The sequence below is a fragment of the Porites lutea genome, chromosome 1 (genome assembly GCF_958299795.1).
Source record: "Porites lutea chromosome 1, jaPorLute2.1, whole genome shotgun sequence".
NCBI classification, from domain to species: domain Eukaryota; kingdom Metazoa; phylum Cnidaria; class Anthozoa; order Scleractinia; family Poritidae; genus Porites; species Porites lutea.
The window spans coordinates 36184993-36200218 of NC_133201.1; the positions used below are offsets into that span (position 1 = coordinate 36184993).

Here is a 15226-nt window from a genome sequence, read left to right on the forward strand (position 1 = left end):
GAACAGATAGCTGTAGCTAGCTGTGCACATGTGTTATCTTGAAGAATTGCGAAAATTCGATTTTTGCCGGTATTTCAGATTTGACTGACATTTTGGCCGAAGAAAAACCAAAAATTGTTATTTTACGGCCATTGGACAAGATATGACCTGCTTCAAGGCAGGACATCGGCTTTTTTGATCTTTAGGTCCTTCGGACATAGTTATGGCAGGTTGCGACAAAAAGGTCACACTTGTCGCAGGCACGCGATGACAGATTTTATGTCCAATGTACACACCAAAAGCGTTAGTGCGACCCCTGCCCAAGTGAATTAAGATCAAGGTATCGTTTTTGGTGTTCAAACGTACCGCATTGTCTCGTTCAGAATCAGCTAATAAACATCTTCAGTAAACAGTAGTTCAAAATACTCGACACTACTGCTATTGTTGGCCATTTGTACTCTCATACGAACCTTTTCTGTTTTTGTCCTGTGGCGTTTCTACAGGCGACCACCTGAGATTCGAGTAGTTCCTCCTCCTGAAATTCACGAGGTTGAAATATGCCAACTGTTGGCAAATCGGGTGCGATTTCCTTGACATATCCGTCTACTGAGCTATATTGACCCACAGCATATGTGCAGCGAAGATACCTTGCTTTACAGCTGGAGAAAAGAGGCGAAATTTTGGACGTAAGACCAGCACAGAGACTACTCAGGGTAGCATTTGCGTCCTGAATCCTTCTGTCATTAGCGTCCGGATTAATTTCGGGGGTTAAATGTTGGACAATAAAATGGTCTAAGGGTGTTTCTTGCTCAGGGCAACTGCAGCACACGAAACAGTTTTGACTATAAAGCTTGGTCGTTACCTCGTCAGCATAGTCTTGGGTTGAGCATACATTGGCAATACAATAATATCTTTTAAGACAGAAAATGTGAGCAAATTGTTGACAACATCTCGTAACTAAAAGTTTGTCGCGCGTAGATTCTGACTCCATGCAAATAACGCATAAGTCTTTTGACCGGACCAGCTCTGAACTTTCTTCCTCAATTACAACTAAATCAGGAAATGGAACGGTTTTTAACAATAGCCCATCTGTATATTCATTGCTTGATGCGCATTCCAAGTTCCAGCACGAGCACGTAGTATCTTTGCAAGATGGCGCCTTCGTAGGCAATGCAGTCAAAACGTTTTTCTAAAAAACTAAGGTAAATCTTGATTTTCTAAAAGAAAAATCTAGAAAAACGAGAAAAAAAATTCAAAAAGGAAACTAGTGAACCATCATTAGAGTGCATTTCTTTACAAAATAAAATTCAACTTTCATGGAAAAAAAAAACAACTAGAAAAGTTAAAGTTACAGTGAATATTATTCATTCCAATTGTTCTTCTTCACAGAGTTTGACTTCAAATGTGTTTACATTGAAGCATCTTAAGGTAAATTTCCATTTACTTTAACTTTTCAGAATCCACTTCAGGTCAAAAGGACCAGCATTTTCGGCTCTTGAGGGACGAAACTGCATGTACGAATGTGTAACATGGAAACTCAGTACAATTTCAGTTATTTTATTAAGGAAAAAATCCCAAATTCACGCTGATTTAGCGCCAGTCCAGACAAGTCCTTCAGTATTTGCTGGATTTACTGTAAAACCTCCTCCTAAAATTCACGAGGTTGAAATATGCGAACTGTTGGCAAATCGGGTGTGATTTCCTTGACATATCCGTCTGCTGAGCTATATTGACCCACAGCATATGTGCAGGGAAGATACCCTGCTTTACAGCTGGAGAAAAGAGGCGAAATTTTGGACGTAAGACCAGCACAGAAACTACTCAGGGTTGCATTCGCGTCCTGAATCTTTCTATCATGAGCGTCCGGATTAATTTCGGGGGTGAAAAATTGGACAATAAAATGGTCTAAGGGTGCTTCTTGCTCAGGGCAACTGCAGCACACAAAACAGTTTTTGCTATAAAGCTTGGCCGTTACCTCGTCAGCATAGTCTTGGGTCGAGCATACATCAGCAATACAATAATATCTTCAAAGGCAGAAAATGTGAGCAAATTGTTGACAACATCTCGTAACTAAAAGGAAAAATCCAAAATTCACGCTGATTTAGGGGCAGTCCAGAGAAGTCCCTCAGTATTTGCTTGATGCACTGTAAAACCTCCTCCTGAAATTCACGAGGTTGAAATATGCGAACTGTTGGCAAATCGGGTGTGATTTCCTCGACATATCCGTCTACTGAGCTATATTGACCCACAGCATATGTGCAGCGAAGATACCCTGCTTTACAGCTGGAGAAAAGAGGCGAAATTTTGGACGTAAGACCAGCACAGAGACTACTCAGGGTTGCATTTGCGTCCTGAATCCTTCTGTCATTAGCGTTCGCATTAATTTCGGGGGTTAAATGTTGGACAATAAAATGGTCTAAGGGTGCCTCTTGCTAAGGGCAACTGCAGCACACGAAACAGTTTTCACTATAAAGCTTGGCCATTACCTCGTCAGCATAGTCTTGGGTCGAGGATACATCGGCAATACAATAATATCTTCTAAGACAGAAAATGTGAGCAAATTGTTAACTGCATCTCGTAACTAAAAGTTTGTCCCGCGTAGATTCTGACTCCATGCAAATAACGCAGAAGTCTTTTGACCGGACCAGCTCTGAAGTTTCTTCCTCAATACAACTAATTCAGGAAATGGAACGGTTTTTAATTATAGCCCATCTGTATATTCATTGCTTGATGCGCATTGCAAGTTCCAGCACCAGCACCTAGTATCTTTGGAAGATGGCACCTTCGTAGGCAATACACTCAAAACGTTTTTCTAAAAAACTAAGGTAAATCTTGATTTTCTAAAAGAAAAATCTAGAAAAACGAGAAAAAAATTCAAAAAGGAAACTAGTGAACCATCATTAGAGTGCATTTCTTTACAAAATAAAATTCAACTTTCATGGAAAAAAAAACAACTAGAAAAGTTAAAGTTACAGTGAATATTATTCATTCCAATTGTTCTTCTTCACGGAGTTTGACTTCAAATGTGTTTACATTGAAGCATCTTAAGGTAAATTTCCATTTACTTTAAGTTTTCAGAATCCACTTCAGGTCAAAAGGACCAGCATTTTCGTCTCTTGAGGGACGGAACTGCATGTACGAATGTGTAACATGAAAACTCAGAAGAATTTCAGTTATTTTATTAAGGAAAAAATCCTAAATACACGCTGATTTAGCGGCAATCCAGAGAAGTCCCTCAGTATTTGCTTGATGCACTGTAAAACCTCCTCCTGAAAGTCACGAGGTTGAAATATGCGAACTGTTGGCAAATCGGGTGTGATTTCCTCGACATATCCGTCTACTGAGGTATATTGACCCACAGCATATGTGCAGCGAAGATACCCTGCTTTACAGCTGGAGAAAAGAGGCGAAATTTTGGACGTAAGACCAGCACAGAGACTACTCAGGGTTGCATTTGCGTCCTGAATCCTTCTGTCATTAGCGTTCGCATTAATTTCGGGGGTTAAATGTTGGACAATAAAATGGTCTAAGGGTGCCTCTTGCTAAGGGCAACTGCAGCACACGAAACAGTTTTCACTATAAAGCTTGGCCATTACCTCGTCAGCATAGTCTTGGGTCGAGGATACATCGGCAATACAATAATATCTTCTAAGACAGAAAATGTGTGGATATTGTTGACAACATCTCCTAACTAAAAGTTTGTTGCGTGTAGATTCTGACTCCATGCAAATAACGCAGAAGTCTTTTGACCGGACCAGCTCTGAACTTTCTTCCTCAATTACAAGTCAATCAGGAAATGGAACGGTTTTTAACAATAGCCCATCTGTATATTCATTGCTTGATGCGCATTGCAAGTGGCAGCACGAGCACGTAGTATCTTTGCAAGACGGCGCCTTCATAGGCAATGCAAACAAAACGTTTTTCTAAAAAACTAAGGTAAGTCGTGATTTTGTAAAAGGAAAATCTAGAAAAACGAGAAAAAAATTCAAAAAGGAAACTAGTGAACCATCATTAGAGTGCATTTATTTACAAACTAAAATGCAACTTTCATGCAAAAAAACAACTACAAAAGTTAAAGTTAAAGTGAATATTATTCACTCCAATTGTTCTTCTTTACAGAGTTTCACTTCAAATGTGTTTACATTGAAGCATCTTAAGGTAAATTTCCATTTAGTTTAACTTTTCAGAATCCACTTCAGGTCAAAAGGACCAGCATTTTCGTCTCTTGAGGGACGGAACTGCATGTACGAATGTGTAACATGAAAACTCAGAAGAATTTCAGTTATTTTATTAAGGAAAAAATCCTAAATACACGCTGATTTAGCGGCAATCCAGAGAAGTCCCTCAGTATTTGCTTGATGCACTGTAAAACCTCCTCCTGAAAGTCACGAGGTTGAAATATGCGAACTGTTGGCAAATCGGGTGTGATTTCCTCGACATATCCGTCTACTGAGCTATATTGACCCACAGCATATGTGCAGCGAAGATACCCTGCTTTACAGCTGGAGAAAAGAGGCGAAATTTTGGACGTAAGACCAGCACAGAGACTACTCAGGGTAGCATTTGCGTCCTGAATCCTTTTGTCATTAGCGTCCGGATTAATTTCGGGGGTTAAATGTTGGACAATAAAATGGTCTAAGGGTGCTTCTTGCTCAGGGCAACTGCAGCACAGGAAACAGTTTTGGCTATAAAGCTTGGCCGTTACCTCGTCAGTATAGTTTTGGGTCGAGCATACATCGGCAATACAATAATATCTTCTAAGACAGAAAATGTGAGCAAATTGTTGACAACATCTCATAACTAAAAGTTTGTCGCGCGTAGATTATGACTCCATGCAAATAACGCAGAAGTCTTTTGACCGGACCAGCTCTGAACTTTCTTCCTCAATTACAAGTCAATCAGGAAATGGAACGGTTTTTAACAATAGCCCATCTGTATATTCATTGCTTGATACGCATTGCAAGTTCGAGCACGAACACCTAGTATCTTTGGAAGACGGCGCCTTCGTAGGCAATGCACTGAAAACGTTTTTCTAAAAAACTAAGGTAAATATTGATTTTCTAAAAGAAAATTCTAGAAAAACGAGAAAAAAATTCAAAAAGGAAACTAGTGAACCATCATTAGAGTGCATTTCTTTACAAAATAAAATTCAACTTTCATGGAAAAAAAACAACTAGAAAAGTTAAAGTTACAGTGCATATTATTCATTCCAATTGTTCTTCTTCACAGAGTGTGACTTCAAATGTGTTTACATTGAAGCATCTTAAGGTAAATTTCCATTTACTTTAACTTTTCAGAATCCACTTCAGGTCAAAAGGACCAGCATTTTCGTCTCTTTAGGGACGGAACTGCATATACGAATGTCTAACATGGAAACTCAGAACAATTTCGGTTATGTTATTAAGGGAAAAATCCCAAATTCACGCTGATTTAGCGCCAGTCCAGGCAAGTCCTTCAGTATTTGCTGGATTTACTGTAAAACCTCCTCCTGAAATTCACGAGGTTGAAATATGCGAACTGTTGGCAAATCGGGTGTGATTTCCTTGACATATTCGTATACTGAGCTATATTGACCCACAGCATATGTGTAGCAAAGATACCCTGCTTTACAGCTGGAGAAAAGACGCAAAATTTTGGACGTAAGACCAGCACAGAGACTACTCAGGGTTGCATTTGCGTCCTGAATCCTTCTGTCATAAGCGTTTGGATTAATTTCGGGGGTTAAATGTTGGACAATAAAATGGTCTAAGGGTGCTTCTTGCTCAGGGCAACTGCAGCACACGAAACAGGTTTCGCTATAAAGCTTGGCCGTTACCTCGTCAGCATAGTCTTGGGTCGAGGATACATCGGCAATACAATAATATCTTGTAAGACGGAAAATGTGTGGAAATTGTTGACAACATCTCCTAACTAAAAGGAAAAATCCCAAATTCACGCTGATTTAGGGGCAGTCCAGACAAGTCCTTCAGTATTTGCTTGATGCACTGTAAAACCTTCTCCTGAAATTCACGAGGTTGAAATATGCGAACTGTTGGCAAATCGGGTGTGATTTCCTTGACATATCCGTCTACTGAGGTATATTGACCCACAGCATATGTGCAGCGAAGATACCCTGCTTTACAGCTGGAGAAAAGAGGCGAAATTTTGGACGTAAGACCAGCACAGAGACTACTCAGGGTAGCATTTGCGTCCTGAATTCTTCTGTCATTAGCGTTCGGATTAATTTCGGGGGTTAAATGTTGGACAATAAAATGGTCTAAGGGTGCCTCTTGCTAAGGGCAACTGCAGCACACGAAACAGTTTTGACTATAAAGCTTGGCCGTTACCTCGTCAGCATAGTCTTGGGTCAAGCATACATCGGCAATACAATAATATCTTGTAAGACGGAAAATGTGTGGAAATTGTTGACAACATCTCCTAACTAAAAGTTTGTTGCGTGTAGATTCTGACTCCATGCAAATAACGCAGAAGTCTTTTGACCGGACCAGCTCTGAACTTTCTTCCTCAATTACAAGTCAATCAGGAAATGGAACGGTTTTTAACAATAGCCCATCTGTATATTCATTGCTTGATGCGCATTGCAAGTGGCAGCACGAGCACGTAGTATCTTTGCAAGACGGCGCCTTCATAGGCAATGCAAACAAAACGTTTTTCTAAAAAACTAAGGTAAGTCGTGATTTTGTAAAAGGAAAATCTAGAAAAACGAGAAAAAAATTCAAAAAGGAAACTAGTGAACCATCATTAGAGTGCATTTATTTACAAACTAAAATGCAACTTTCATGCAAAAAAACAACTACAAAAGTTAAAGTTAAAGTGAATATTATTCACTCCAATTGTTCTTCTTTACAGAGTTTCACTTCAAATGTGTTTACATTGAAGCATCTTAAGGTAAATTTCCATTTAGTTTAACTTTTCAGAATCCACTTCAGGTCAAAAGGACCAGCATTTTCGTCTCTTGAGGGACGGAACTGTATGTACGAATGTGTAACATGGAAACTCAGTACAATTTCAGTTATTTCATTAAGGAAAAAATCCCAAATTCACGCTGATTTAGCGCCAGTCCAGACAAGTCCTTCAGTATTTGCTGGATTTACTGTAAAACCTCCTCCTAAAATTCACGAGGTTGAAATATGCGAACTGTTGGCAAATCGGGTGTGATTTCCTTGACATATCCGTCTACTGAGCTATATTGACCCACAGCATATGTGCAGGGAAGATACCCTGCTTTACAGCTGGAGAAAAGAGGCGAAATTTTGGACGTAAGACCAGCACAGAAACTACTCAGGGTTGCATTCGCGTCCTGAATCTTTCTATCATGAGCGTCCGGATTAATTTCGGGGGTGAAAAATTGGACAATAAAATGGTCTAAGGGTGCTTCTTGCTCAGGGCAACTGCAGCACACAAAACAGTTTTTGCTATAAAGCTTGGCCGTTACCTCGTCAGCATAGTCTTGGGTCGAGCATACATCGGCAATACAATAATATCTTCAAAGGCAGAAAATGTGAGCAAATTGTTGACAACATCTCGTAACTAAAAGGAAAAATCCAAAATTCACGCTGATTTAGGGGCAGTCCAGAGAAGTCCCTCAGTATTTGCTTGATGCACTGTAAAACCTCCTCCTGAAATTCACGAGGTTGAAATATGCGAACTGTTGGCAAATCGGGTGTGATTTCCTCGACATATCCGTCTACTGAGCTATATTGACCCACAGCATATGTGCAGCGAAGATACCCTGCTTTACAGCTGGAGAAAAGAGGCGAAATTTTGGACGTAAGACCAGCACAGAGACTACTCAGGGTTGCATTTGCGTCCTGAATCCTTCTGTCATTAGCGTTCGCATTAATTTCGGGGGTTAAATGTTGGACAATAAAATGGTCTAAGGGTGCCTCTTGCTAAGGGCAACTGCAGCACACGAAACAGTTTTCACTATAAAGCTTGGCCATTACCTCGTCAGCATAGTCTTGGGTCGAGGATACATCGGCAATACAATAATATCTTCTAAGACAGAAAATGTGAGCAAATTGTTAACTGCATCTCGTAACTAAAAGTTTGTCCCGCGTAGATTCTGACTCCATGCAAATAACGCAGAAGTCTTTTGACCGGACCAGCTCTGAAGTTTCTTCCTCAATACAACTAATTCAGGAAATGGAACGGTTTTTAATTATAGCCCATCTGTATATTCATTGCTTGATGCGCATTGCAAGTTCCAGCACCAGCACCTAGTATCTTTGGAAGATGGCACCTTCGTAGGCAATACACTCAAAACGTTTTTCTAAAAAACTAAGGTAAATCTTGATTTTCTAAAAGAAAAATCTAGAAAAACGAGAAAAAAATTCAAAAAGGAAACTAGTGAACCATCATTAGAGTGCATTTCTTTACAAAATAAAATTCAACTTTCATGGAAAAAAAAACAACTAGAAAAGTTAAAGTTACAGTGAATATTATTCATTCCAATTGTTCTTCTTCACGGAGTTTGACTTCAAATGTGTTTACATTGAAGCATCTTAAGGTAAATTTCCATTTACTTTAAGTTTTCAGAATCCACTTCAGGTCAAAAGGACCAGCATTTTCGTCTCTTGAGGGACGGAACTGCATGTACGAATGTGTAACATGAAAACTCAGAAGAATTTCAGTTATTTTATTAAGGAAAAAATCCTAAATACACGCTGATTTAGCGGCAATCCAGAGAAGTCCCTCAGTATTTGCTTGATGCACTGTAAAACCTCCTCCTGAAAGTCACGAGGTTGAAATATGCGAACTGTTGGCAAATCGGGTGTGATTTCCTCGACATATCCGTCTACTGAGGTATATTGACCCACAGCATATGTGCAGCGAAGATACCCTGCTTTACAGCTGGAGAAAAGAGGCGAAATTTTGGACGTAAGACCAGCACAGAGACTACTCAGGGTTGCATTTGCGTCCTGAATCCTTCTGTCATTAGCGTTCGCATTAATTTCGGGGGTTAAATGTTGGACAATAAAATGGTCTAAGGGTGCCTCTTGCTAAGGGCAACTGCAGCACACGAAACAGTTTTCACTATAAAGCTTGGCCATTACCTCGTCAGCATAGTCTTGGGTCGAGGATACATCGGCAATACAATAATATCTTCTAAGACAGAAAATGTGTGGATATTGTTGACAACATCTCCTAACTAAAAGTTTGTTGCGTGTAGATTCTGACTCCATGCAAATAACGCAGAAGTCTTTTGACCGGACCAGCTCTGAACTTTCTTCCTCAATTACAAGTCAATCAGGAAATGGAACGGTTTTTAACAATAGCCCATCTGTATATTCATTGCTTGATGCGCATTGCAAGTGGCAGCACGAGCACGTAGTATCTTTGCAAGACGGCGCCTTCATAGGCAATGCAAACAAAACGTTTTTCTAAAAAACTAAGGTAAGTCGTGATTTTGTAAAAGGAAAATCTAGAAAAACGAGAAAAAAATTCAAAAAGGAAACTAGTGAACCATCATTAGAGTGCATTTATTTACAAACTAAAATGCAACTTTCATGCAAAAAAACAACTACAAAAGTTAAAGTTAAAGTGAATATTATTCACTCCAATTGTTCTTCTTTACAGAGTTTCACTTCAAATGTGTTTACATTGAAGCATCTTAAGGTAAATTTCCATTTAGTTTAACTTTTCAGAATCCACTTCAGGTCAAAAGGACCAGCATTTTCGTCTCTTGAGGGACGGAACTGCATGTACGAATGTGTAACATGAAAACTCAGAAGAATTTCAGTTATTTTATTAAGGAAAAAATCCTAAATACACGCTGATTTAGCGGCAATCCAGAGAAGTCCCTCAGTATTTGCTTGATGCACTGTAAAACCTCCTCCTGAAAGTCACGAGGTTGAAATATGCGAACTGTTGGCAAATCGGGTGTGATTTCCTCGACATATCCGTCTACTGAGCTATATTGACCCACAGCATATGTGCAGCGAAGATACCCTGCTTTACAGCTGGAGAAAAGAGGCGAAATTTTGGACGTAAGACCAGCACAGAGACTACTCAGGGTAGCATTTGCGTCCTGAATCCTTTTGTCATTAGCGTCCGGATTAATTTCGGGGGTTAAATGTTGGACAATAAAATGGTCTAAGGGTGCTTCTTGCTCAGGGCAACTGCAGCACAGGAAACAGTTTTGGCTATAAAGCTTGGCCGTTACCTCGTCAGTATAGTTTTGGGTCGAGCATACATCGGCAATACAATAATATCTTCTAAGACAGAAAATGTGAGCAAATTGTTGACAACATCTCATAACTAAAAGTTTGTCGCGCGTAGATTATGACTCCATGCAAATAACGCAGAAGTCTTTTGACCGGACCAGCTCTGAACTTTCTTCCTCAATTACAAGTCAATCAGGAAATGGAACGGTTTTTAACAATAGCCCATCTGTATATTCATTGCTTGATACGCATTGCAAGTTCGAGCACGAACACCTAGTATCTTTGGAAGACGGCGCCTTCGTAGGCAATGCACTGAAAACGTTTTTCTAAAAAACTAAGGTAAATATTGATTTTCTAAAACAAAATTCTAGAAAAACGAGAAAAAAATTCAAAAAGGAAACTAGTGAACCATCATTAGAGTGCATTTCTTTACAAAATAAAATTCAACTTTCATGGAAAAAAAACAACTAGAAAAGTTAAAGTTACAGTGCATATTATTCATTCCAATTGTTCTTCTTCACAGAGTTTGACTTCAAATGTGTTTACATTGAAGCATCTTAAGGTAAATTTCCATTTACTTTAACTTTTCAGAATCCACTTCAGGTCAAAAGGACCAGCATTTTCGTCTCTTTAGGGACGGAACTGCATATACGAATGTCTAACATGGAAACTCAGAACAATTTCGGTTATGTTATTAAGGGAAAAATCCCAAATTCACGCTGATTTAGCGCCAGTCCAGGCAAGTCCTTCAGTATTTGCTGGATTTACTGTAAAACCTCCTCCTGAAATTCACGAGGTTGAAATATGCGAACTGTTGGCAAATCGGGTGTGATTTCCTTGACATATTCGTATACTGAGCTATATTGACCCACAGCATATGTGTAGCAAAGATACCCTGCTTTACAGCTGGAGAAAAGACGCAAAATTTTGGACGTAAGACCAGCACAGAGACTACTCAGGGTTGCATTTGCGTCCTGAATCCTTCTGTCATAAGCGTTTGGATTAATTTCGGGGGTTAAATGTTGGACAATAAAATGGTCTAAGGGTGCTTCTTGCTCAGGGCAACTGCAGCACACGAAACAGGTTTCGCTATAAAGCTTGGCCGTTACCTCGTCAGCATAGTCTTGGGTCGAGGATACATCGGCAATACAATAATATCTTGTAAGACGGAAAATGTGTGGAAATTGTTGACAACATCTCCTAACTAAAAGGAAAAATCCCAAATTCACGCTGATTTAGGGGCAGTCCAGACAAGTCCTTCAGTATTTGCTTGATGCACTGTAAAACCTTCTCCTGAAATTCACGAGGTTGAAATATGCGAACTGTTGGCAAATCGGGTGTGATTTCCTTGACATATCCGTCTACTGAGGTATATTGACCCACAGCATATGTGCAGCGAAGATACCCTGCTTTACAGCTGGAGAAAAGAGGCGAAATTTTGGACGTAAGACCAGCACAGAGACTACTCAGGGTAGCATTTGCGTCCTGAATTCTTCTGTCATTAGCGTTCGGATTAATTTCGGGGGTTAAATGTTGGACAATAAAATGGTCTAAGGGTGCCTCTTGCTAAGGGCAACTGCAGCACACGAAACAGTTTTGACTATAAAGCTTGGCCGTTACCTCGTCAGCATAGTCTTGGGTCAAGCATACATCGGCAATACAATAATATCTTGTAAGACGGAAAATGTGTGGAAATTGTTGACAACATCTCCTAACTAAAAGTTTGTTGCGTGTAGATTCTGACTCCATGCAAATAACGCAGAAGTCTTTTGACCGGACCAGCTCTGAACTTTCTTCCTCAATTACAAGTCAATCAGGAAATGGAACGGTTTTTAACAATAGCCCATCTGTATATTCATTGCTTGATGCGCATTGCAAGTGGCAGCACGAGCACGTAGTATCTTTGCAAGACGGCGCCTTCATAGGCAATGCAAACAAAACGTTTTTCTAAAAAACTAAGGTAAGTCGTGATTTTGTAAAAGGAAAATCTAGAAAAACGAGAAAAAAATTCAAAAAGGAAACTAGTGAACCATCATTAGAGTGCATTTATTTACAAACTAAAATGCAACTTTCATGCAAAAAAACAACTACAAAAGTTAAAGTTAAAGTGAATATTATTCACTCCAATTGTTCTTCTTTACAGAGTTTCACTTCAAATGTGTTTACATTGAAGCATCTTAAGGTAAATTTCCATTTAGTTTAACTTTTCAGAATCCACTTCAGGTCAAAAGGACCAGCATTTTCGTCTCTTGAGGGACGGAACTGTATGTACGAATGTGTAACATGGAAACTCAGTACAATTTCAGTTATTTCATTAAGGAAAAAATCCCAAATTCACGCTGATTTAGCGCCAGTCCAGACAAGTCCTTCAGTATTTGCTGGATTTACTGTAAAACCTCCTCCTAAAATTCACGAGGTTGAAATATGCGAACTGTTGGCAAATCGGGTGTGATTTCCTTGACATATCCGTCTACTGAGCTATATTGACCCACAGCATATGTGCAGGGAAGATACCCTGCTTTACAGCTGGAGAAAAGAGGCGAAATTTTGGACGTAAGACCAGCACAGAAACTACTCAGGGTTGCATTCGCGTCCTGAATCTTTCTATCATGAGCGTCCGGATTAATTTCGGGGGTGAAAAATTGGACAATAAAATGGTCTAAGGGTGCTTCTTGCTCAGGGCAACTGCAGCACACAAAACAGTTTTTGCTATAAAGCTTGGCCGTTACCTCGTCAGCATAGTCTTGGGTCGAGCATACATCGGCAATACAATAATATCTTCAAAGGCAGAAAATGTGAGCAAATTGTTGACAACATCTCGTAACTAAAAGGAAAAATCCAAAATTCACGCTGATTTAGGGGCAGTCCAGAGAAGTCCCTCAGTATTTGCTTGATGCACTGTAAAACCTCCTCCTGAAATTCACGAGGTTGAAATATGCGAACTGTTGGCAAATCGGGTGTGATTTCCTCGACATATCCGTCTACTGAGCTATATTGACCCACAGCATATGTGCAGCGAAGATACCCTGCTTTACAGCTGGAGAAAAGAGGCGAAATTTTGGACGTAAGACCAGCACAGAGACTACTCAGGGTTGCATTTGCGTCCTGAATCCTTCTGTCATTAGCGTTCGCATTAATTTCGGGGGTTAAATGTTGGACAATAAAATGGTCTAAGGGTGCCTCTTGCTAAGGGCAACTGCAGCACACGAAACAGTTTTCACTATAAAGCTTGGCCATTACCTCGTCAGCATAGTCTTGGGTCGAGGATACATCGGCAATACAATAATATCTTCTAAGACAGAAAATGTGAGCAAATTGTTAACTGCATCTCGTAACTAAAAGTTTGTCCCGCGTAGATTCTGACTCCATGCAAATAACGCAGAAGTCTTTTGACCGGACCAGCTCTGAAGTTTCTTCCTCAATACAACTAATTCAGGAAATGGAACGGTTTTTAATTATAGCCCATCTGTATATTCATTGCTTGATGCGCATTGCAAGTTCCAGCACCAGCACCTAGTATCTTTGGAAGATGGCACCTTCGTAGGCAATACACTCAAAACGTTTTTCTAAAAAACTAAGGTAAATCTTGATTTTCTAAAAGAAAAATCTAGAAAAACGAGAAAAAAATTCAAAACGGAAACTAGTGAACCATCATTAGAGTGCATTTCTTTACAAAATAAAATTCAACTTTCATGGAAAAAAAAACAACTAGAAAAGTTAAAGTTACAGTGAATATTATTCATTCCAATTGTTCTTCTTCACGGAGTTTGACTTCAAATGTGTTTACATTGAAGCATCTTAAGGTAAATTTCCATTTACTTTAAGTTTTCAGAATCCACTTCAGGTCAAAAGGACCAGCATTTTTGTCTCTTGAGGGACGGAACTGCATGTACGAATGTGTAACATGAAAACTCAGAAGAATTTCAGTTATTTTATTAAGGAAAAAATCCTAAATACACGCTGATTTAGCGGCAATCCAGAGAAGTCCCTCAGTATTTGCTTGATGCACTGTAAAACCTCCTCCTGAAAGTCACGAGGTTGAAATATGCGAACTGTTGGCAAATCGGGTGTGATTTCCTCGACATATCCGTCTACTGAGGTATATTGACCCACAGCGTATGTGCAGCGAAGATACCCTGCTTTACAGCTGGAGAAAAGAGGCGAAATTTTGGACGTAAGACCAGCACAGAGACTACTCAGGGTTGCATTTGCGTCCTGAATCCTTCTGTCATTAGCGTTCGCATTAATTTCGGGGGTTAAATGTTGGACAATAAAATGGTCTAAGGGTGCCTCTTGCTAAGGGCAACTGCAGCACACGAAACAGTTTTCACTATAAAGCTTGGCCATTACCTCGTCAGCATAGTCTTGGGTCGAGGATACATCGGCAATACAATAATATCTTCTAAGACAGAAAATGTGTGGAAATTGTTGACAACATCTCCTAACTAAAAGTTTGTTGCGTGTAGATTCTGACTCCATGCAAATAACGCAGAAGTCTTTTGACCGGACCAGCTCTGAACTTTCTTCCTCAATTACAAGTCAATCAGGAAATGGAACGGTTTTTAACAATAGCCCATCTGTATATTCATTGCTTGATGCGCATTGCAAGTGGCAGCACGAGCACGTAGTATCTTTGCAAGACGGCGCCTTCATAGGCAATGCAAACAAAACGTTTTTCTAAAAAACTAAGGTAAGTCGTGATTTTGTAAAAGGAAAATCTAGAAAAACGAGAAAAAAATTCAAAAAGGAAACTAGTGAACCATCATTAGAGTGCATTTATTTACAAACTAAAATGCAACTTTCATGCAAAAAAACAACTACAAAAGTTAAAGTTAAAGTGAATATTATTCACTCCAATTGTTCTTCTTTACAGAGTTTCACTTCAAATGTGTTTACATTGAAGCATCTTAAGGTAAATTTCCATTTAGTTTAACTTTTCAGAATCCACTTCAGGTCAAAAGGACCAGCATTTTCGTCTCTTGAGGGACGGAACTGCATGTACGAATGTGTAACATGGAAACTCAGAACAATTTCAGTTATTTTATTAAGGGAAAAATCCTAAATTCACGCTGATTTGGCAG

General features: G+C 39.5%; 1 pseudogene; it reads right to left on the reverse strand.

Annotated features, from left to right (window-relative positions):
* The window catches only part of LOC140928958 (uncharacterized), a 32418-nt pseudogene that overhangs the window by 8273 nt on the left and 8919 nt on the right, over positions 1-15226 (reverse strand).